At 51.8% G+C, this 24059-nt stretch overlaps 1 long non-coding RNA gene across 2 annotated transcripts; it reads right to left on the reverse strand.

Annotated features, from left to right (window-relative positions):
• Positions 1-15260: 15260 nt before the first annotated feature.
• On the reverse strand, positions 15261-22294 carry LOC128122027 (uncharacterized). 2 transcript variants are annotated; one of them, XR_008222314.1, is made up of 6 exons: positions 21799-22294; positions 20320-20537; positions 19701-19826; positions 19302-19423; positions 16613-17515; positions 15261-16492 (listed from the first exon to the last, which is right to left on the reverse strand). It is a non-coding gene; the product is annotated as an uncharacterized LOC128122027 (long non-coding RNA). The 2 variants fall into 2 exon arrangements; XR_008222313.1 differs by having other exon boundaries at positions 15261-17515; positions 21799-22280.
• Between the last annotated feature and the right edge of the window lie 1765 nt (positions 22295-24059).

Here is a 24059-nt window from a genome sequence, read left to right on the forward strand (position 1 = left end):
CTGTGGTGGGTGGAGAGGATTGCGGGTGCTGTCACCCTTTCCCAGAGTCTCCAGTCTCAGGACCTCTGGGTACCAGCACGGTGGCAGCTCCTGCTCAGCAGATGACTTTGAGAGCTATCTCCTGCCGGGAGACCTGTGGCCCCTTATCCCTGAAGCGTCAATGTTTATAAATATAAAGAAGGGGGTTCAGTGAACAAAGGTGCTTGTTACCAAGCCTGATGACCTGAGTTTGATCTCCAGAAACCACAGGTGAAAGGAAGAAACGGATGCCAGCAAGCTGTTCTCCGAGCGCTTGCACATACCTCAGCGTGGACCCCCCCCCCACTCCAATACGTGAATAAATGTAATCTAAAAAGTAATCGTTAACAGAAAGGGTCTAGGAATGTGATAAATGCTTGTGAGCCCAGCTACACCCAAGACTGAGGCAGGAGGATTGCTGGAGCCCAGGAGCTCAAGGCCAGCCTGGGCAACAGAGCAAGATGAAAACGGAGAAAATAAAAACCAGAGCAGAGGCGGAGGTGGAAGTGCCAAATAGGGCCGTGAAAGAGTCACCTGACTGCTATTCCACAGCGGAACACTTTGAACTCACAGAAGACAACGCATGTAACTACGTGCTGACAAAGCCACTTCTGGGCTGGGGGTTGTGGGGGTGGTTGTGACAATGTTGACTGTACCACAGGCTCCCGGAGAACAAGCCTGCCGGTCCCTCTGTGTTCCTGCTACAGCTCTGCACCTGGTCAGCATGCAGTAGGGGGTCCCCCAGGCTTTGCTGGTCCCCTGAAGAGGATGGGACACTCCAGGCAGCGGAGCCTACAAGGCTTCAGCTCAAACCTGAAGGAGGAACACCTCTCAACAAGCCCCACTTGGAGATGGTGACGGAAGTGCGGGAAGTGAGGTCTTGGGTGGATGTGAGGCTGAAGCAGTGGCTGGTTTGTTTTGGTCTTGCCCAGGCTCTGTTAGGCTTTTAGTGAAGCCAGGTTGCCTCCCTTTCAGCCCTCCTTGGGATCTACCTCCTTAGAGAGTGGATCTTCTTTGCCTCAGGTATGTCTAAATATGTTTGGAGACCTGTAGAGACCCTGTTTTCTCTCTCCACTCCACCTCTTTTGAGAGGCTCTCGCCATGTAGTCTGGAACTCACTATGTAGACCAGGCTCGTCTCTGCCTCCCCAGATTTAAAGCATGTGCCACCATGCCTGCTGAGACTGTCTTATGCTTGTGTTTTGTGGTTGCCCTCTTCCTCAGTCCTATGGTGATTAGAGTAAATTAAAATTTCCCTAAAAGTGTTTTTGGACTTGTCGCTTTGGGGCCATTAGGCATTTCCCCAGTCTACAGATGTTAGAACTACAGCCAGGAATGCGCATGTGGCTGGCGGGTTGGCAAGTAACTTTTAGATTCTAAAAGTAGACGTCTTTCAAATGCGGAAAGGTGGATGCTTCTGTGCGGAGAATGCCACCTTGGCCGGTTTAGAACCCGGGGCAAGCCAGTCTTCAGACACGGGGCTGGCGCGTGGCTTCCCTGCTCAGAGGGTGTAGGCTGTCTCTCAGACGGCCTGGTAGCAGTAAGCCTCTGATGGCTGTCACTGTTTTTGTCTGACAGAAACAGCTTACAAGTGGAAGGACTTGTCATGGTTTCTGAGGGTTTCATCATGGAGGAGACGGCGACGTGGAACAATCAGATGCTCACATCACAGGAGATCAGGAAGCGAAGAAGGCAGGATCCAGGGCAGGCTACAACCCCCAAGGGCCTGCCCTTCATGCCCTACCTCCAGCAGCCTAACTCTAACTCCTCAAGGTTCCACCATCTTTCAAAATAGTTCCAGCAGCCGGGGGAGCCAGGATTCAAATACAGATTCAAACTGTGACAGTTGTGGAAAGGGATCCTGGGTTCAAATCCTTGTTCTACCTGTTAGCTAGAACATCATCTCAAGTTAAGTCCCTGCCTCTTTAAGCCTCACCTCTGAAATAAAGCCCTCCGCCCCCACCCCACATAGTTAACTACCAGTAAAGACCTTGTAAATTACAATGTGCAAAATCACTTGTCTTGGCGATAAACCATCACCCCTGTAGGTCCTCTATTGAGTGAAGCTGTAGACCCGGCAAATAACCGAACTAACAGTCTCCCAGCCTCTATGTGGAGGGGCACCCGGGTCTGTGTGAGGGTTGTACCCCCGGATCCTGCTGCATGGAGCCTCCATTACAGATCTGGAGTACAGGACCTCCAGATGCATTTGTAATTTTTATTGTTATATCTTTTAATTTTATTTGGCTCTCCCTGCTGTCTCGAGCAGGGGAGATAGGGAGCTGGTATTTATGGCTGCTCCTGCGACCTACCTCTTGGAATGTATGTATCAGTTAATTTAATCTCCCCTGGTTTTATTTAAACTGTTTTTCCTGATTCAGTCTCTTCTCCATCCACAACTCTCCCTCCCCCATCTCCCTCCACCCATGCCCCCTCCACTCCTGTCCCCACCTCCTCTGTCCCTCCCCTCCTCCCCTTCTCTCGGGGCTCCTGCCCAGGGTCTGGCCTGGGCCTTTTGATTCCTAGATTCTGGGAGGAGGAAGCAGCCTGTTGTTGCTACAGTCTTTTTCTGGCTTCTCCCCCTCTCTCCCCCACCCCCTCTCTCTGCCCCGTTGCCTGATTGACATTTACAAATTACCCAGCTGAAAGTGTTCAATCCCTGACCCGCCTGTTTCTGTTCAGCAATGAGTGAGATTTGCAAGCATTTTGTCATATAATTACTGCAAATCCCTTGCAAATTTCCACAACAAGGCCAGATGAATGGTAATTTGGGGGCCTCTAGCCCCTAGTCGCCTTGCCAGAAGAAATCTGAGGCCAGAAATGCAAACCAGTCCCCAAAGTCCTTCATCTTTATATTTGTTTATTTATATTTATTTATTTATTTGGGGGCAGACTCATTGGTCAGCTTGTCTATTTCCTCTCAAGATTTCTGGGAACACTTGTCTGGTGCGGACACTCTACTCCGCCCCCTCCCGTGTGTGCTGTCACACGTGCGGATTGGGAGATTTGTTTGCTTTACACGAGTGTATTTGTGCTGATTTTATTGTATTGACTGGGCGCATTTTTTTTCCCCCTGCGTTCTACTACAGTTTTATTGTGTGCCGGTTGTGGGCATACATCACCCACATTGTTTTCTGCAAAAATTACGCCCCGCTTCGCTGTGTCTTGATAGGACTCACTACATTAGTAGCTAAGTGTGGAGACGGGCTGGGGCTGGGCTGGGGCTGCAGCTGGGCTTGCCATGGATGCCCCTTGGCTGGATCTACCCCCCTCTGGAGGGCACAGGTCCTGTGGGCTGCAGGCAAGCGCACCTGGTTTTCTGCGTTTGCCTCTGTGGCTCCCATTGTTTGGTAGATAGAGCTCCTGGCTTGCAGAGTTGATAAAGGTGATTGTGGGGCCGGGAGGTAATCAGTCAGTAATGTGTTCACCTCGCAAGCAGGAGGACCCGAGTTCAATCCCCAGAAGCCATGTAAGACAACTGGTATCTGGCAGGGGGTGGCCTGTTCTTGTGATCCCAGGGTTGGAGTGGTGGTGGGACGTGGATCCCTGGGCTTTGCTGGGCAGCCAGCCTCGCCTAATAATCGTGTGCTGCCACAGGCCAGTTTAAAAAAAAAAAAAAAAAAGAGGCTGGGCAGTGGTGGCGCATGCCTTTGATCCCAGCACTTGGTAGGCAGAGCCAGGCGAGGCCAGCCTGGTCTACAGAGAGAGATTCAGGACAGGCAACAAAACAACACAGAGAAACTCTGTCTCGAAACCCGCCCCCCCAAAAAAAGACAACATCTGAGGCTTTTTTGGGGTCTCTGCATGCACACATACACATGAGCACACGCACCAGTATACACACAGAGAACAAAGAAAGTGATTGGCCTTTGGCTAGGGTAAAGGACAGTGGTCATGGGGATGAGGCTGCAAGTAGCCAGAGAAGAATACTTGGTTAAGAAGGGGATGCCGCCCCGCGCCGCCCCCCCCACCCCAAGAAGGGACTCCGTTAACGGGTGTGTTTCCTGCCGGTATCTGTGGTCCCTGCCTGCCATCGATGCGTTCTTCCTAGAGGAGCACACAGACCTTCCAGAGTCTCTCTCTGAGGACTAATCCCCATGAGTATGTGTACACGTTTGGTTGATATCTTAAGACCCGATTGTTCTACTCCGTGTTAGATGGGAAAATCACAGCACAGAGGTACTCCACTCTTCTCTCTGGATCTTGGAGTTAGTGAGTGGTAGGTGGGGATTGGAGCCCAGGCCTGTCTGACTCGCCCGGAAAGACATGAAAGAGGAGATGGAATTAAAGCAGGAAAGGGTCTTAGAAACCATTGGTGTGTTGTCTTGAAAGACTGGGAAACTGAGGCTTTGCAGGGTGCATGTGCACGCGCACGTGTCTGTGTGTGTGTGTGTGTGTGTGCGTGCGTGCAACTTGCCCACAGCCTGTAAGAGGGCTGGAGTCAGACTTTTCCAGGTGTCCATCTGGCCTGTCTGGCTACTCTGTGGTGTGTGTGTAAGTTTCTGTGTGTGTATGGTGTGTGAATGAGTCTGTGTATTTGTCAAGCAGGGGATTGTGGGAACATCCCATGGTCTGCTCTCTACATAGTGGCGAGTGTGGCCTTGGGTCCCCCAGGACTTACCTGGGGACTCCTGAAGCCACCTCTGCTGTGATTATGTCTGTGGGCACTCAGATAGATTCAAGCCTGACCTGTTTGTAGAACTTCCTGTCACCAGCTCACTTATACTCACTTGTCTGGGGTGACCCAGACTGGCCTTGAATTCTTGGCAATCCTCCTGCCTCAGTCTTCTTGATGGATTGATTTAAACAATCAGAGCTGACAAGGTGGTTCAGTAGGTAAATGTGATTTCTGCCACAGCCGACAACCTGAGTTCGATTCCTGGAACTCATGTGGTAGGAGAGAACTAACTTCAAGTTATCTTTTGACTTCCACACTCTCTGCCCAACTCTACAAACAAACAAAGGAACAAATAATAAAACATTCAGTCTCAGTTGAGCAGTGGTGGCGCACGCCTTAAATCCCAGCACTCAGGAAGCAGAGGCAGGTAGCTCTCTGTGAGTTCAAGGCCAGCCTGGTCTACAAATACAGAGCGAGTTCCAGGACAATCAAGGCTACACAGAGAAATCCTGTCTAGAAAAAACAAACAAACAAGAATTCAGTTTCCCATTCCTCCATACTACTCTAAAAAGAAGGAAGAGAAGAGCAAAGCTTATATAATTATACTAAGAGAAAAAGTATCTTATAATAAACTGTATTTCCTAGTGGTGCAGTCCTAGTTTTGAGGCAAGATTGGCAGACTGTATTCAGACATGCTTTCCTCTGGGTATCAGCGTCTCTCTGCTCATTGCTCTCACTGTATTGGGCGCTTGAGGGAGAGGGGGAAGTGGAAGTCTACCTCCTCCTGCCTCTGCAGCAGGGCCTCCTGTAAGGGAGGGAGGCAGGCCTGACACAGGCTCTGTGTGTGTGTGTGTGTGTGTGTGTGTGTGTGTGTGTGTGTGTGTGTGTGTGTATGTGTGTGTCTGTGTGTCTGTGTGTCTGTCTGTCTGCAGGTGCTGCCTCAGCTGCCTCCTAAGGACAGCCCTGGGAGAGGTTCAACTCTTCCTGGCTTCTGATTCTTTTTTTTTTTTTTTTTTTTTTTTTTTTTTTTTTTTTTTTTTGGTTTTTCGAGACAGGGTTTCTCTGTGTAGCTTTGCGCCTTTCCTGGAACTCGCTTTGGAGACCAGGCTGGCCTCGAACTCACAGAGATCCGCCTGGCTCTGCCTCCCGAGTGCTGGGATTAAAGGCGTGCGCCACCACCGCCCGGCTGGCTTCTGATTCTTAACCACCCTGAAAGGATGGCTCCTGCCTGGCCCTTCTGCACACGTGTGCTATGAACGTGACTCAGCCCATATGCAGTGACACAGACACATCACATGAGGGCTGCATGCTAATTTTATTTGCACGTGAATCTAGCCTGCAACCTTCTCCTCCTAGCTATGACTGGAAGTCGAGGCAGCCCTCGTTCCTCCTGGGGTCCAGCTCCCTTGACAGAGGACCTGCCCTCTGAGGCCTTCCTTCTGGCACTTTCTGATCTTTCTCTCATAGCTTCTCATGAGGCAGTGTCTGCTCAGTCTCCTGGCATTTCAGGTGCCCCCTCTTCCTCTGACCACTCTGGGTCGTGGTGAGAGACCAGGAAAAGCTAGAGAGGAACTGGGTGAGGGAGGAACAGGAAGGATGAGGTGGAGAAGGCAGGCTTTCAGGGAATGTTGGAATTCTCAACTTGCAACTGCTCTGTGCTCACCTGGGGGGGGGGTTGGCTCTTGACTCAGTTTCCCCGACAAGGCTTATAAACAGAAAGGGATGGTTAAGTTTGAGCACATGCTTGTATTGGTGCCCTAGATATTGTGTGAAGTCTCTTGCTGCTCGCTTGATGAACACCTTCAATGGGAGGGGGGGCATGTGACGGTAACCAGGGGCAACCTTCCCTCCCCATCTCATTCCGAGTTAATGCCACTGAAGAGCTCTACAGGGCCAGCGTATCACCCACACAATTATCCCTGGAGGTAATGGGTTTGGAGAGCAGGGTTTGCAGCCTGGCAGTGCTGGGGGGCAGAGGCTTGGGGAGCTCGAAGCCTAGCCAGGTTCACTGAGGCTGGAGGTTTGGGCTCCCCTTCCTCCATGGGATGCAAGAAGGGGCAGTTGGGGGTGTCTCAGCTACTATCCTCCCCCCACACCCATCCTTGTCTGCTTTTCCTAAAGTGACACTGACTGGGGTGTCCCTTGTATGGCCGCTTGTCCCTAACTGGTCTTACTTCTTTCCTGATTTGGAGGCCATGTTTGTATCCTAGTCATCTGCTTTGAAATCTTCCCCCCACCCCCACTGAAGGTTTCTAATCTGGGGACACATTTGCCAGGACCTGTGTTTCCTCTCCAGGCTTCAGTTCTTTCCTTGGAGCAAGGGATGATGGGAAGGAGGTGGCCTAGGGTCAGGGACTCCATTTTCCTAGATCCAGGCAGAAGCCAACATCTAGGCCCCATGATCATCAACCTGTGCCCAACATTTCTTTTTAAAACTGTTTTTACTTTTTCTTTGAGAATTTTATAGATTACGTTTTGATCATATTCTCCTCCCAGATCTCTTCATCTCCCTACCCACCCAACTTCAGGATCTTTCTCTTAAAAACAAATGCCCCCCACCCCAAGCCCACCAGAAGCACACAGCCTGATGCACATTTTGTGTTGTGTGCTCAACATTTCTACGGAAAGGTCAGAGTATGAGTTAGTACGTGCGTGTGGAAGGAAGGGACAAACCCACAGACAGACAGACCGACAGAGACATAGAAAACAGCTGAGGTGGGAAGGGCTCCATGGAGAGGATTCCCCAGGTTGATGACCAGGAACTGTCGATGAGCTACAGCTCTAGGTCCGGGACCCAGATCTCCAGACAAGATTGGGGAGCAGGATCCGATGTCTGGGTGTGCAAACTCACTGCCTGGATCTCTCTGCCTCCTGCCAACCCACAGCAGCTCAGGCTCAAATTTGCATTTAAATAGAGATTTTTTTTTTTTTTAATGAGAAGGACCCAAGGGAGCCCCCAGACTATTAAGTTTTCTTCTGGGGGCTGTGCGAGCCTTCTTCATTCTCCTCCACCCCAGCCTCCCCGCTCCCCTCCCCCCCCAGCTGTCATATTATTCTGTGGCCATATATTCCGAGGGCCAGATGAGGCCCTGGCTCTGACAATCTGAGGGCACTTGTGGGGACAATGGGGCTAGAGCTCCTGGGAGGATAGAGACCGCCAAGTCCTCGACCCCAATACTCCTGTCTCTTTGTCTGCTTGTGGCCTGAGTGCCTTACACTAGACTCCTTCCATCTCTTTCTGCTGGGCCTGTTGCTGGCTCCTGGCTGCAAGCCAGAGTACAGAATCCATATTACCATCCAACTGGCCCGAGTGCAGGTGAGTAGGAGCCAAAGACACAGTTTGAGTCCTGGTCCTGCAATACCCAGGCTGGGTGGCTTGGACACGTCATCCAACCTCTGTGAGTCTCCATTTCCCCCTCTGTGGAAATCAAATTGTCCTCAGGGGTGGGTGTGCGCTTGGATCAGATAATACAGGCCCTTTAGCACGGTATAGGAGCAGGAAGACACAGAGCCACTGACAGACAGACTGACAGGCCCTCAGAGTCCAGATTGAGAGGGTTGGTTAGGGTGAGATTTCAAGGGGAGGCTTGGTACTGGGGTGGAGAGTGTAAGGTGTGAAGGTGAGGATGGGGCCACTTTTCTCGTGTCTTTACGGTAAGCCAAAGGCTTAACATTTTCCTCAGCTGTCAGTTGGTGGTTCAGAGTTAAAACTCACCTCAGTGAAGCTTGGGCAGCTGGGATGGTGAGTTCAAGGCCAGCTTGGGCTGATCATTGAAATCCTTTCCCAAAACAAAACAACTCGCCTCAAAGAATTCTGGTGAGCAGTAATGACAAGGCTTAGTGTTTGAGGGGTACAGTCGGGGAAAGAGGTGCAGGGGCGGAGGAAGAAGACCCCGGAGGTTTCCTTTTGAACAGACAGATAGGTTGGAAAGGTGTTTTGGGACCTGGAGGATGTGTGGGGAGGACAGGCGTGGGGGGGCCTCAAGGGTCAGAAGCTCCAGGGGAGGTGTGTCAGGTCCTAGGGCCCCACTGGGCGGGGGGAAACTGAGGGGTCCGGCAGTCCTAGACAGAAAAGGAAGCCACTGTACTCTGTAATTCTTCTTCCATGATGGGCAGGACATGGTATTGTGCTGGAAGGTCGTAAGGATGCAGGTGTGAGTGCACCACAGCTGATGGCTGAAGGAGCCTGGGAGGGAAACTGAGGCAGAAAAGTCGGCTCACGTGGTTCCCCAGCTTACCCGGCCCCGGTTTCCATCACCGGTGCTAAGAGGAAGAAATGAGAGGCGAGAGGTCCTTGGCCACCTGGGATGGGGTGGGAAATGAGATCATAGGAGACACATGAGTGGAATATGTAAATGAAGGGAACACACACACACACACACACACACACACACACACACACACACACTCACACACAGAGGTCCCACTTCAGGCTGGCAGCCAGGTTAGTCTCGGCGTCGCAACTGTCAGAACACGGTCCGGGAATGGAGCCGCGTGAGATTTCTGAGTGCTTGTGCGAAAACTCCAAAACACCAAGACAAGAATCTCGTGACCTCCGTTTCCTCAAAACCCCCGACTATTCTCGGAATGTGCTTCCGTGCCCTCCCAGGTGCAGCAGATAGAAGTTTGCTTGAGATTATTGATCACAACTGGCTACTGTTATCTGTTTACATGCCTCGATGGGAAAGCATGCTTTTGCCACATGAGGCTTGCCCGCCACACCTGCCTTATCCTTGTGATTGGACACTTTGCTCATGTGACGTTTAGCCCTCAGAGTACAAATTGTCTGATCCCCGAATAAAGTTGGCCATTGCGCGAGACGTTAGTCCGCCTCATTTTAGGCTCCGCTCTCCCAGGTTCACACTGCCAACCACAGCATGTTGAACACTCACCTGTGACGAGCTCTTGGACTAGAAAGTCTGTGTGCCTGATCCCATGCTTTTCCTTCTCTTTCTTTCTCCATTTCCCTCCCTTGCGTCTTTCTCAGTTTCTTCTTTCTGTTTCCGGCAGAGGCCGAGCTTGAACTTCTGACCTATCTGCTTCCATTTCCCAAGTGCTGGGATTACTGTTATGCCCTACCGCATCTGGCACTTTTTTAATTTCTAAGGAAATAATGTTTTTAATTAAATTTTTATTTATTTGTGTATATGTAAGTTCGTGCTGTGGGGCGTGTGTGGAGATCAGAGGACAATTTGTAGGAGTTGGTTCTTTCTACCATGTGGGTCCTGGGGCTTGAACTCGGGTGATGGGGCTTGGCAGCAAGCGCTTTTAGCCACTGTGCCGACTTGCTGGCCCTCTAAGGAAATAGTGCCTTACAGACACAGTTGAAGTGTCCGGCTATTTGTTCTGATTCATTTAGAAGGAACCAGGGAAAAAGGGGACTCTCGGAAAAGACTCAGCCCCGTGGGCTGCTGCCCTCTATGAGAGATGAAAGGTATCTGTCACCTGCGGCACAGCCTCTTACCAGGGCAGGGCTTGGCCAGCACAACAAAGACTGGATTTTGGCCTTTTCTTACCCTCCGTGTGGTGAACGAATGCACCTCCGCGTGGGGCCCCCTCCCCGTGTCTCCCCACATAGGTGCTGCCTCGCTGCCTCGCTCTTCCCACACACCTTCCCTAGCTCCCTCTCCAACTCCCTTGTCCTCCTTCAGAGCACGCTGTTGTCTTTGCATGCCCGAGTGTGTGTCTCTCTACAGCAGCCGTCACGTGTTTGGTGCCTGTGTGGGGTGTGTGCACGACTGTGTCTACAGGGGATACGCTTTCCTGCCTCTCTCTTAGGTCTTGGCCCATTATAGGAACTCCAAATTGTGTGACAGGCTTGTGTGAGGCCATGTGCCTGTCCTCAGTGTTTCAGTCCCCTGGGGCCCCTAAACTGCCCCCTTACCTAGGTTAGAAAGGAAGAATGGATCCCACGAGGCTGTTGGCCTGGCCTCTCCTGTGGCCTGGAAGCCTCCCTCTGAGAGCCAACGTTCCTTAGTACTCAGGAAAGGGGCAAAGTGGGGACTGCCCCACCCAGTCTGCCCAGGTGGCCTCAGCCATTTCCTCTGCTTTCTCCTTAGGCCTCTAGGAGTGGAGTTGGCAGGCCCTGCAGTGGGAGGGGTGGCTGGGAGGAGGCACAGGAGCCTGAAGAAGCTGCCAGGGGCTGGCGGCCCCTGGGACCCCTTCCCACAAGGGCAGAGGCGGCACCAGCTGCGCCACAGAAGAAATATTCCCCAAAGTCAGAGTGGCCGTCTCGTATTTTAAGTGGCCCTTATTTATCACCGCCCTCCTGGGTTCCCTTTCTCAGCAAATGATGATAAAAGACAGCAGTGGGGGGGGGGGCACGGGGCGCTTTGTGGCTGGCCCTGCAGCTGGCGGCGGGGGCAGCACCGGGAAGCACAGACACACAGCGGCATGCTGCACAGTGATCTGCATATAAGGGGCTGTATCCAGACTCAGTGTCACACACAATAACTCCCCTCCCCCGGCCAAACACCCATACACAGACTCAGCCATGAAGGCTGACCACAACCAAAGACACCTGAAGACACCCACACCATGAACACGCCCACAGACTGACCCATGCCCAGGGGCATGTCCCCACTCGGGCACATAGGCCCACATGCACGCACAGTGCACACACACCTTGGCATACACATGCGTGATATGCATACGTACACAGATGCCCACTCTTGCCAGCAGGTGACACTCACCCCTAACGCCTACCATGCACATGTGCTCCCTTTCAGCATGGCTCTCTGGACTCCCGCTTTTAAGGCTGTGAAGGTATGCCAATGTTAGGTCATTCTGTATGACAGCCAGCACGTGTGTGCTCTTTACACCGCACTCACGGGCGGCCATGCAAACGGCTGGTCTAGCTGAAGCAAATGAATGTCAAACCTCCTACCACCTACACAGAAATTCATGGGAAAAAAAAAAAATGGATCTTAGACCGTTAACCCAAACCACAGAACTTCGGGAAGAAAACCTAGGAGAAGGCCTTCTGGGATGAGAGGCAGGCAAAGTTGGTGTGGACAGAAGGCAAGTCACAGCTCCAGTTTTGCACAGAGCCACAGGCACAGTCTTTGAGTGAAAACTCACTAGCTTTCCCCATCCTTAAATACAGCTAGCTGAGTTACCAAGGCAAGTCACTTGCTTTCCTGAGCTCAGGTTCCTCCTCATACAGTGAAAATGTAATTTCCCCTGCCTCTTGGAAGACCTGGGAAGTCCAGGCCGGGGCACTGATGTCAGTGAAATACCCTTAGCAAGTTGTGTACTGCACAAAGCCTGGCTAGGTGGGGATCTTGTAGGCCACAGTGGCTGCCCACACCCCTAGGCATGATCCTAAGAGGCGGTCTCTACCCAACACCTTGCTGCTTCTCACCGGGGAAGGGACTGGAGCATTTCAACCTCCTCTTCTGCCCCCACCCTAACCCACACCCTGTTCCCCCATCAGCGTCCCAGTTGCCAATCAGCCTCTGCTCCAGCCTCAGCCCATTAGTGTGGCTCCCTCGGGGAATCTATTTTTTAAAGGTTATTAGCAGATTATTGGTTCTTTATCAACCTCAGGCCTCAATCTCCAATCTCCCGATGAAGCCATTGTGTCCTAATAAGATGTACTTGATAATCTTGGTGTGAGGGTGGTGGAGGACTTGGTGGGGGTGGGGCAGCAGGAAGGAAGGAAGGGTTAACCGCATGGCCCCACCCCCCAGCCCATCGGTCCTCAAATAGCTGAACTACTGTATGTTGTAGTTTTCAACTGCAAATCATCTTTAATAGCAGACATCACGGGATGGCTCATTACATTAAGCTATTTTTCATGCTATCTCCTGTAATATCCTCTAATCCAATGCGTTTCAAATCACCTCGGGCTAAAATAAGAGACATAGCGATGTAATAGCCTAGTGTATTAGTGGGTTAATTGCCCTGTTGTACTCTTCCTAGTAGCTATCTCTGGAATGACTTCTTATTAATTGTAAATTGCTTAATACATTTAACTCCTTGCCACCGCCCCGTCCCCTAACGAAGGAGGCCACTACCCGGTTGCTTGATGGGAATGGGAGGGGGGTAGTTTGTGGGCACTCTTTTCTAACTCAGGCTCCCCTCTGTCTCCTTGGCCCAAGCTGGAAGAGGAGGCTCAGAAGATACTTCACAAGGGGAAGATCGGTGTTTATTGAGCACTTACTATATCCCGCTATTATAACCCAGGCCCATGACTAGGCCTTTTCTTCAAACGTCACCTCAGTGGAGCCTCCCAAGACCTTGAGGAATACACCTCAAGATCGTGCGGCTTGTTCGAAGAGCTATGAATCTGAGGTTTGCATCCAGACCCCAGGGCTTTCAGAGCCACAGTGGCTGGGAGTGAGTGGGCGGGGTCTGGAGCTGGGAACTAGAGCACTGGTGTGGTCGGCAGGTTCCTGGGGGACTCCTGGCCTGAAGATGCAGCTCCTGAACTCCAGTCTGAAAGGAGGGGTACAACTTCTGCTTCAAGGGGTCCCCTGCCTGAGGAAGGAAAAATAGATTCTCGGGGGGGGGGTCAGTCAGATGAGGGAGACAGGCCCACACAGAGGACACAGAAAAGAAGAGTAAATGAATGAGCCTGAGGCAGAGCAGCTGACAGGCTCTGTGCGTGGGGAGGGTGCACAGAGTTCGGAGCCGTGCTGCCCACCTCAGGAGGCATCCCCTGCTCCCTTCCACACTTCTGCCCGGTGACTCTTTCTGCAGGCAGATGTCAACGCCCCAGGGTAGGGACAGTACTGGACCACCTCCTAGTCACAGTTCTTGGTCTCAGTGCCAACAGCTCTAAAGTGCTATCTGGTTTCTAAACCGACCCGGCTGGATGTGGAAGCAGGGCCAGGAATGCTCCCCTCCTCCCCTATCCTCTTTCCTCTTTTCTGGATGGAGATGATGAGCGCGAGCGGGTCCGGAGGGAGAAGCCAGAAAGAGCAGGGAGGGAAAGGGAGATGGGAAGGGAATCAGGCCACGGAAGAACCACGCAAACAGGGTGGCAGGGACCAGTCAGTGTTTACCTTCCGCAAATTAGCACTTTTAACGCACACAGCCATGCATTGTGAGTGGGAGTCCCACGGGAGTCACTTGGTTAGAAACACCACGGGCGGTACAATGTTCTCATAGCTTGGCATAGGCCCCAAGTCTGAAATGGCCTGGTAGATGCCTCTCTCAGCGGGACCCCGGAACCCTTTTCTAAGCTCCTGGGCCTCCTGTTTCCAGAGATGAGGCCTTGGGGCAAAAGAAGGAAGCTGGAGGGAGGGTAAGAGGGCCCGGTGTGCAGCGTGGGGCTGGCTGGGTCTCCTAGCCCCCCGGGATGGTGGTGGCGGCTTTGTCGCCTGCTGGCTGGAGAGCAACCTTGAGCGCGGGCGTGCAGACAGTGATTTAGGTGCCTGCACTGGAGCGTGAAGGTAAATGACCACATTTCACCGTCAGGAGGTGAGCTGGAGGCGCCTGCCCGGGCCCTTCCCCCAAGGCCTGGGGCTGGCGAGGACAGAGCTCCTGCTATCCTGGCTGTAGCCCCTACCCAATCCAGTCTGCGGTTGCTGCTCTCCTCACCAACCTACCACCTTGACCCCTTCCAAAGCCGCTTCGGAGAGACCCTGAGAAGCTAACACTCAAGCCATGTATCCTTGGGAAGGTCTCCTTGACAAAGGGTGGCCGTGGATACTTCCTAGTCTAGTAGGGAGAGCTCATACACTACACGGGGGCCTGTTTCACATTGCAGGTGCAGAAACTGGGGTTTAAGAGGTTCAGCGATCTGCGGAAGGCCACTCAGGCTAGGGGGCGGTGAGGAGACTGAGAACCCTGGTCATTAAGCCCCAAAGAGCTTGCATCTGGGTGGGGTGGAGTGGGAAATGTCAGCACACAGCAACCCTGGCTTTTGTGTCCAAAGTCCTGGGTGTAAAGTTGATGTTTGTTTTTGATGTTTGAAAACCACAGAACTGCTGGCCTGGGGAGATGGCTGAACAGGTGAGGATGCTCAGGCAGCCACGCCTGACAGTCTGAGTCCTGTTCCCCAACCTACATGACAGGAAGGTGGGGAAGCTAACTCAGAAGATTATCCTCTGGCCTACACGCACACCCCCCCACACCCACACACCCCCCCCCCCCCCACAAAACAAATAACCTTTAAAAGTAAAGATCTGTGGGTCTGATTTGATGTTCCTTCCTCCTTGGGGTCAAAACTTCCTTTCCAGAAAGCCCTGTTGGGTGCTGAACCCCTGGAAATCAACCCCGCCTCCAAGTTCCCATGAGAGGGAAGCAGCCAGATGAGCAATTCCTTTTTGCTGAGAAAGCTAGGGGGAAATGGGGAGCCGAGCTGTGTGTGTGTGTGTGCAGGAGTTGGCAATGGCAGGATGGCTCGCAGCCCACCCTTTCTGAACTCTGCAAGAAAGCTACATACAGAGCAAGGCAGGGTGTGGGCAGGTGAGGGGAGATGGGCCCAAGGCTCTGGCCAGGAGAGCTTCCAGTTCTTGCCAGGGCATCTTTGGTCATCACTATCCTTTTTATTTTTGTGAATCAGGGTATCATAAAGTCCGGTCTGTCTCTAACTCCTTGGCTTGTATGTCAGCCTCTCAAATGATGGTATTGTAGGGAAGAACCCCCTTGCCTGTCTTCATTATTGTTTATATTAACTATTATGATTATTCCATTGATCAATATTCATCATTATTATCCATAATGGATGCTTTTGTGCATGTTCTCTATGTATGAGGTGTGGCTCTGATCATGCCCACAACCCTGTGAGATAGGGATTGTTGGCTCCATTTTATGGATAAGAACCCTGAGGCTAGGTCTTTGGCTTTGGGCCCTGTGGCTGAAGGGTGCTGCAGCTGGCACTGGTTTCACATTCTGTTGGCCCTGGGGAGTCTTCTCCCTGTGGTCCACTGCCTCTTTAGTCCACTATGTCTGGAGGGAACACTGTGTCTGTCTGATGAGGCGTGGGGTGCCCACCCACTGTGTGATGGTAAAGGAGACCTACATTTCTCTCTCTGCAGTAGATTTTCTGGCATGGATCTCCTAACCCTGGGTCAGGGCATGGGGAATAGAGGAGGCAGGAAGGGTCTAAGTTTCCAGCTGGCCTCATGGCACAGGGGCTCTCTGGGCTCATGGCTGAGTGGATCGCCCTCACCAGGGCAGATAATAAGTGAGGGCAGACAGAGGAAGACCATCCTCCACGGTGGGAGGCACACTTGGAGGGGCCAGAGAACCCAGCAGAGACCTTCAGAGGGCTGGGACGCAGTTGTAGACATCCCTGGAGTTTGGGCCACCCTAGGAGGGGACTCAATGGAGCCAACCCAGCCACAAGATCTTGACACACACAGCAGGCTGAAGTAGCAGGGGCCTTCCCAATCAGCCCAGAGCCTTGTTCTTTAGACCCCTAGTTACCATGACAACTTCAACAGCTGATATTTATTGAATGCCTACTGTATGTCCCGGACTGTGCCAAATCTTTTAAAAAATACTCTGACAGCCATCATATGTGCTAGGGACAGACGACTGCTACCCCAGAAGCGTAGGCTCCCTTCAGCAGAAGGGCACAGTGTCTGGAGAAGGGATCTGCCCCTTTGATCCCAGCGCAGGCATGACACCTGCCAGCCTTCCGTGGACACCGTTTGGACACTTACTCCTCCGTTTCAGCGGGTGGAGGTTTCAGGCTGAGGCCACTTCGCTTGTGTCCCCCATTGTCTCTGTGCTTGGCTCCGGAATCCCTTCCTGGCTCTCAGGCACATCGCCTGCCACTGTCTTCTGAATCCGTCCTTGTGCCTGAGTCCTGGCCCCTGGTCTGGGACTGTGCCCATGGATGTGTGAGTCTGCAGAGGGACGTGATGAAGGGGGAGCAGGTGGCCCCAGCACTGTCTCATCACTGTGATGGAGAAAGCCAAGCAGAGACCAGGGAGGGTCTCCTAGCCCTGTCCAGCAAAGGATAAACCTGAGGTCTGTGGGGGAGATTGAGGAGCCCACCCCAGGCCCTGCCATTTATTACCTGCCTAGGCCAACTTCTTCCTTCCATCTGTCTTCCCAGTGTTGACAAGATCAGGGGGGATAGTCCCCTTTGTGGGCCCTTGCCCTCTGCTGCCCCCTCTTCAGTTTAGAATCTCTGATTCACACAGTGCCACGCTTGGTAAGGCATCCGTTGCTGCCAGGCCCAGCCCCATCACTTAACGAACAGGGGAAGCACAGAGAAGGAGAGTGACTTGTACAAGGTCACACAGCAAGCTAGCAGCAGGCCTGTCATAGCTGAGGATGCTGGGAAGGTGGGCTGATGGCAATCTTGTGGGGGCCCCATGAGACTGGAGGGGTTCTGAGAAGGGAGAGGCTGTCCCCTCTCTCAGCTTTCCTGAGGTATTAGCTGAATCCCTGGCCAACTCCCTCCCTCCCATCTCCCCGCCCCATCACCATCCTCATGTACCGGGTGGAATTGTCTTAACGCAGTAAATTGTTCATACACATGTAAGCAAATATCTTCTCAAATTATCTCTTATCACCAAACAGGCTGCGATGCTCACCGGCTGGAGGGCCGAGGTTGTCTTTCAATCCACGGATGATGGGGAGGGGGCGGGGAGGAGGGGGGGCAGCTGACACCAAAAATAAACCAGCGGAGTGGGGATGGTTGTCGCAAGGGGCAGAGCGAAGTTGTCAGGCGGCGAGAGCGTGTGAGGCGGCAGGACGATAATGTGGCATGACACTTCTGAAATGAGCGGCCCGTTGCCATGGTGAGCAGCCAGGAGGGACCAGCTCTCCCGAGGCTGAAATAAAACACGCTTTAAATGATGTTTGATTAGAATTTAGATCATGTAACCGAATACCTCAGTCCTCCTCTTCGCTCTGCTTTTCTGCTTTTCTTTTCCAGTCTCTTTTCTTCTTTCCATCCAGGCCTCTCTTCACCCTGGGAAGACACAGATGCACACACTCACACATGCACACATATGCAATACAATCCCGCACACTTACAGCTATACACCCCTGCACACGTCCAAAATAGGTGTACACACGTGCAAACTTACACGAATGTGCATGAACACATACATACAAGTAAACACAGGCACAGACATGCCAAGTAGACACAGGTATACAGACTTGCATGCTTGTATGCATACACATCTACACACAAACCCTTCTCCTCTGTTCTCCCCAGTTGTTCTGTTGAATCTTGGGTCAGAAAATCCAGCTCAAGGCAGCTGGGGACCCCTTGTGGGGTCACAGTATTTATGGGAGTGGGTGGCGGGGAGCATGAAGAGCTTGAATCTTAGCAACAATGTGACAATCCAGATGATTCATGAACCTTGGTCGGGTAACTCCTTATGCTTCATAAAGTCTCTCCAAATTCAAGTTATGCTTTTTTTTTTTCTCTCACTGAAGGCTTTTTCCTAATCATGGCCATTCCCATTTTCTAGATGAGACACTGAGGACCAAAGAGTCAAAATGTCTTGTTCGAGGTCAAGCACACATAGGGCTGGAGAGATGTCTCAGTGATTAAGAGCACTTGCTGCTCTTGCAGAGGAGCTGAGTTCTGGTCCCAGGACCCATGCTGGGTGGCTCACGACTGCGTGTAATTTCAGCTGCAGGGGATCTGACCCCCTTTTGGGGCCTCTTCAGGCACCTGGATACGTGTGGCATATACTCACACAGATGCATGTACATAAATAAAAAGAAAAATATTTTGTTTTAAAAGAATCGAGCACCAGTCAGAAGTATATCTGGGACTTCTAGGACTGCCCTTTGGGCTTTGGGAGGAGCTTCTTAGGAGATAGCGCAGCTGGTTTTGCTGTTGGCTTTGGCCTACATGAGCTGTGCAGAGGTGGACAGAACAGCCCTGGCCTGTTTCAAGAGGCTTTTGCATGGACTGATTTTCTGCCCTATTTTTTTTTTATTTTGGTAACAGACTTGTGTTATATTTGTGGTATTTTTCCAGGGCATGCTGCCCGGGTTGGGAAGACAGCCAGTCCTGGGTTGGAGGTGCTGTGTTGATAGTGTAGAGTGGGTGACGGAAGGTGGACACTATGGACAGGGCCAGCCGGGGACTTCTGGAATCTCACTGTTCTTACTGCCCTGGATTTTCTTGGAAGCCCTGGAGAGGGGAATCACTATCCTGTTCTGGGTTAGAGAGACATATCTGGATCCAGTGTCTATCTTCCTGATAGGCCTTCGGATAGCTTATTAGCCAATCTATCCATTAATTCCATTATGTAGCCGTCATAGACATATCCAGTACTTTCTGTGTGCTGGGACTCAGAGACAGATAGACAGACAGGCAGACAGATACACATAGGCACACAGATACACGAACACAGACACAGACACAGACAGACATAGACAGACACAAAAGACACAGACAGATACACACACAGATACAGACACACAGACACAGACACACACACATGCGACACACACACAGACAGATACAGGCACATATACATGCACACATAGACACACACACAGACACACACACATGCACACACAGACACATACACACAGACAGATACAGGTACATATACATGCACACATAGACGCACACACAGATACACACACACATGCACACACACACACAGACAGATACAGGCACATATACATGCACACATAGACACACACACAGACACACACACAGACACACACAGACACACACACAGACACAGACACACACACACAGTGGGGGGCATAGACTCCTTTTGTACCGTGTGTTCTGATGGAGAGGGAGCAAATGATGTGGAGTGTGTATGAAGGGGAAATAGCCTGTGTCCAGCAGGACCGTGGAAGTCTTCCCTGAGGAGGTCATGCTTGAATAAAATGTAGTTCTCTGGGGAGACACAGGCAGAACAGCCAAGACTAGATCTTGATTGCAAAGGTCTACTTGTACCCAATATGCTAGGTGCTCCCTAGGTGGGCAGTGCCTCTCCCATGAGACTCCACCTGTTCTGTTTTAGGTTAGGAATTGAACCAAGGTCCTTGTACATGCCAAGCCAGTGCTTGGTCACTAGGCCACACCCCCCTCTCACACTAAGCTTTTGAAACAGAGCCTGAGCCCTGGCTGCTACACCCTCCCTAGATGAGGGGTTCACCGAGAGGGCTGATACCTTCCCTTCCTTTTGTCCTTTGTTCCAATGGAATGGCATTTACTTCCTTGCTTCTCTTGGTAATTCTGTAAAAGCAGGGACCCCAACGCGTACCTCTGTGCCTCCCTGTGCCCGACACAGGACTTCCTATAGAAATACGAGGCAACGTCAGGTGGAGGTGTGGCTCAGCAGTAGAGCATTTGCCTAGATTTCATGAAGCCTTGGGTTGGGTCCTCAGCACAAAAAGAAAGAAAAGAGTCAACATTTATTGAGTACTTGCTGTATGCTTGGCACTGTGATGGGTGCCTTCCATGTCATTATGCCTTTATGGCTCTAGAGCAGTGGTTCTCAACCTGTGAGTCGCGACCTCTTCCAGGTCAACCGACCCTTTAACAGGGGTTGGCTGAGACCATCAGAAAACACAGATACTTACATTACAATTCATAACCGTAGCAAAATGACAGTTAAGAAGTAGCAAGGACAATAATTTTATGGTTGGGGGGTCACCACAACATGAGGAACTGTATTAAAGGGTCGCAGCGTTAGGAAGGTTGAAAACCACTGAGCTAGGGGCAGGTGCCACCACTGTCCCTATTTCACAGTGGGGGAAACTACAGAGCTGGCAGATTAATTCACTTACCCCAGCTCATACAAAGTAACTGGTGACAGAGTCAGTCCGGATGCAGATGTAGGTGGTCTGACTCCAAAGTCCCTGACCTCTGACTCTTGACTTCCAGCTCCTGACCTTTTGAAAAGAACTTCATTTGCTTGTGAGGTCACTGGGCTCAGCTTCTCCACGTGGACCGGAGGAGGGCGCTGATCATGTTTCAGAAGTCTGCCTTTGGAGACTCTCTGGTGCTTTATAAGGCAGGAAAGAGCAAGGAAGGGTTGGGTAGGGAAGGAGCCGCAGACTGAGGCCAGGGCTCTAAAGGAATTGTTGAGGGTGACAGCAGCTACATTCAGCCTGTCAAGGCTGGTAAAGGATGGATCAAGTGAGGCCACTGAGGGTGACAAGGTATGTGGGCAGGGGTCAAGGAATCCAGCCGTCATCCAGAGCCAGGTCTACCCTTCCTGTCCACTCCTAGCCCTGTCTGTCATGGAGTGGTACAGGTTTCGTTAATTTTGACACAGGGTCTCATGTATTCCAGACTGACCCCAAACTCTATGTCTCCCAAAGGATGAGGATGGCCTGAAACTTCTGATCCCTCCACCTCCCAAGTGCTGAGAATACAGGCTTATACTACCGCATTTGGTTTATATAGTATGAGGGATTGAACCTAGGACTTTGTGCATGCTAGGTAAGTGTTCTACCAACTAAGCTATGTTACTAGTCCATCATGCCTGTGTGTGTGTGTGTGTGTGTGTGTGTGTGTGTGTGTGTGTGTGTGTGAGGGGGCATGGGGGCGTGGTGTGTGTGAGTACACATGTGTGTGGGGTGTTCTTGCCTACAGGGGTGCATGTGGAGATCTTAATGTCAGGATATCTCCCTCAATTGCTTCCCCATCTTAGTTTTTGAGCTCACTGACTCTGGAGCTCCCTATTTCAAGTCGACTAGATGGCCAGTGAGCCCCCGTTATCTACCCGTTTCTACCCACCAGCACCGGGATTACGCAGACACACTGCCATGCCTGCCTTTCACATGGTTGCAGATCCGAACTCGGGCCTCAGGCATGCACAGCAAACTCCTCAACCAGTGGCTATCTCTTCAGTCCCCATCACACCAGACTTTGATGCAGTCTTCTTGTCCTAGCTCCATAGAGCCTGCCCTTGTTTGAACCCCCGTAGTCTGGTCCCGTGGTATGGCTCTCTCTCCAACCTCTCCCTCCTCACTTTCTTCTACGGGCCATGAGCTGGTGTACTACAACAGACTTGACTGTACTATCTTCAAGCTCCAAAATCTTCATGCCTCCTCAGGCCCTAGGGTGCAGCTAAGATTCACCCTGTGTGCTCTTCAGCCCCAAGGCTCTCTGGCCCCCAAGCCTGCCTTTCTGGCCTGGTACCTCTCACCTGTTCCTGCTCCAGGTGAGTCAGTCCTTGCTTATCTGTATCTCTGCAGCTGAGTGTCCACCACAGATGATCAACGCCCCCATCCCCATGCCCCGTTATTCCAGTCAAATACCTGCTGACGAGGCCTTTTCGACCATTCTGACAGCTCCGCCATTTCTCTCTCTGGCGTGTCTTCCCCGACCGCCCCTTCCGGAAGGCACAGCTGCGACATGGCATTTCAGGAATCAGGCTGTGGGTGCGTTTCCGTTATTTCCCCAGCTTAACTGCAGGCTTCTGGAAGAGCAGGCTGCGGTGCAATCGTTGTGTCAGGCTGTCTTCTAAGGTGCCCTGCCCAGGATGCCCAGCCTCTTCAAGAACACATCTGTGCTCCACCTTTGCACCCCAGCTGCTCCAGCAGGGGCAGTGGGTAGGAAGGAAAAACTGGAGGCTACCCACAACTTTCTGATTAACTTCCTCACAGGCGGGGTCTTCCCGGGAGGAGAGGCGAGGAACACACCTGAGTGGAGCAGAAGTGAGGAGAGCCCGGTGCCTGCAGAGGCTGAGTGGGGGTGCGGTGTGGAGCCTGAGTGCAGCGGAGATGGAATAGAGGACTGGAGGATTGACAGGAAGTCAGTGCTGTGGAGAGACCTTAGAGAAATCTAGAACTATCTCGTAATGTCTTCCCCTGGGGTGATATGAAAGAAAATGGTCCCCACAGGCTCATAGAGAGCATTACTATTAGGAGGTGTGTCCTTGTTGGAGTAGGTGTGGCCTTGATGGAGGAAGTGTGTCCCTGGGGGCGGGCTTTGAGGTCTCATATACTCAAGCCAGGCCCAGTGTGGCATTCTCTTCCTGCTGCCTGCCGATCTGGATATAGAACTCTTGGCTAACTCTCCAGCACCATGTCTGCCTGTATCCTGCCGTGCTTCCCACCATGATGACAAACCTCTGGACTGTAAGCCAGTCCCAGTTAAGTGCTTTCCTTTACAAGAGTTGCCGTGGTCATGGTATCACTTCACGGCACTAGAAACCCTAACTAAGACATCCCTCAAACAGCCCCATGGGGAGACAGCTACAGGGTGGCCCCAGTCACAGGATGAGAATGTCAGGAGCTATTTTTTTTTTAAATCCTATTTGCAGTACTGGGACTTGAATCCAGGGCCTTGTGTATGTTAGGCAAGCACACTGCCATCCAGCCACATCCCCAGCCAGGAGCTACTTTTACAGAACAGCACAGCAAGGGCATGTTATGGAAGGCTTCTTGAGACCAGTGAGAACTAAGCATTAGGGAATACAGGAACATGGGCTAGGGAGCATGGGTTTGCAATGTAGCTCAGATGGTAGACGATTTGCTTAGCATATGTGTGGCCCCTCATTCAGTTCCCAGCACCCCATAAAATTGGGTGTGACTTCCCACATCTGTAATTCAAGGTCATCTTTGGCTACATAGTGAGTTCTAGGCCAATTGGGTTATAGGTGCTGGAAGATGGTTTATTGGTTAAGAGTCCTTACTGCCCTTGCGGAGGATCTGAGTTCAGTTCCTCACGTAGGGCGGCTCAGAGCCGCCTGTAACTCTAGCTTCAGGGGAACTGAAGCCCTCTTTTGGTCTCCCTAGGCACCTGCATGCATGTGCACACAAGCCTGAGAGGGAGAGTGGGAGAACACAAACCCAAGAACCCAGACACCCTGGGGAGAGAGAGGAATACGGAAAAGAAGGACCGATCTGACCCTGACTTAACCCTTACCCTAAACCTCTGACCTACCTCTGAATGGGTTCCTGTGGCCACTAGTTCCATGTGGTGGAGATGGGGGCGGGGGTTGCTTCCAAAGGCTGGACAGTGATGAGTATGCCAGCTCATCTCTGTCCCTGAAGTCAGAAGTGGCCTTTATAGGCACTAGAGCCCAGATGGCTCTTTGGTTTTTAGCTAAAGATTCCCTCACCTTCTGCCAAAGCCTAAAAGGGGAGGGATTGGGGTGGTGCCTGGAGACAGGAGCGGGTGGCCAGGGCACTGGGACTATTGATCATGAAGCCTGTGATCAAGGACGGGGTTCACCACCTGTCTTGCTCTCTGAATTTTATACAGCAGTGCGGGTGGCCCGTTGCTAAGGGACAACCTCACAACAAAGAATGACTTTTATTTTGATGCTGAAAGGTCAGGCTTGGCTTGGCACAACCCGGAAGAAAACAGGCTGCTGTAGAAGCCAGGAGCCTGGGTTCCAAAGCTGATTGGGTAGTCAGCAAGCTCCTCAACTCCGCTGTGTGCCTCAGGCTCGCCATGGTAAAGCGTGGGCGCAAAGGCTCATTTTACTCAGTAGGCACCACGTGACTGATCTGAGGGGTTAAATCCACTGCTTAAATGTGAGCTGGGAGGTGAGGATGGGGTCAGGGACTGT

The sequence above is a fragment of the Peromyscus californicus genome, unplaced genomic scaffold, assembly GCF_007827085.1.
Source record: "Peromyscus californicus insignis strain IS unplaced genomic scaffold, ASM782708v3 Scaffold_3__1_contigs__length_106647218, whole genome shotgun sequence".
Lineage (NCBI taxonomy): Eukaryota > Metazoa > Chordata > Mammalia > Rodentia > Cricetidae > Peromyscus > Peromyscus californicus.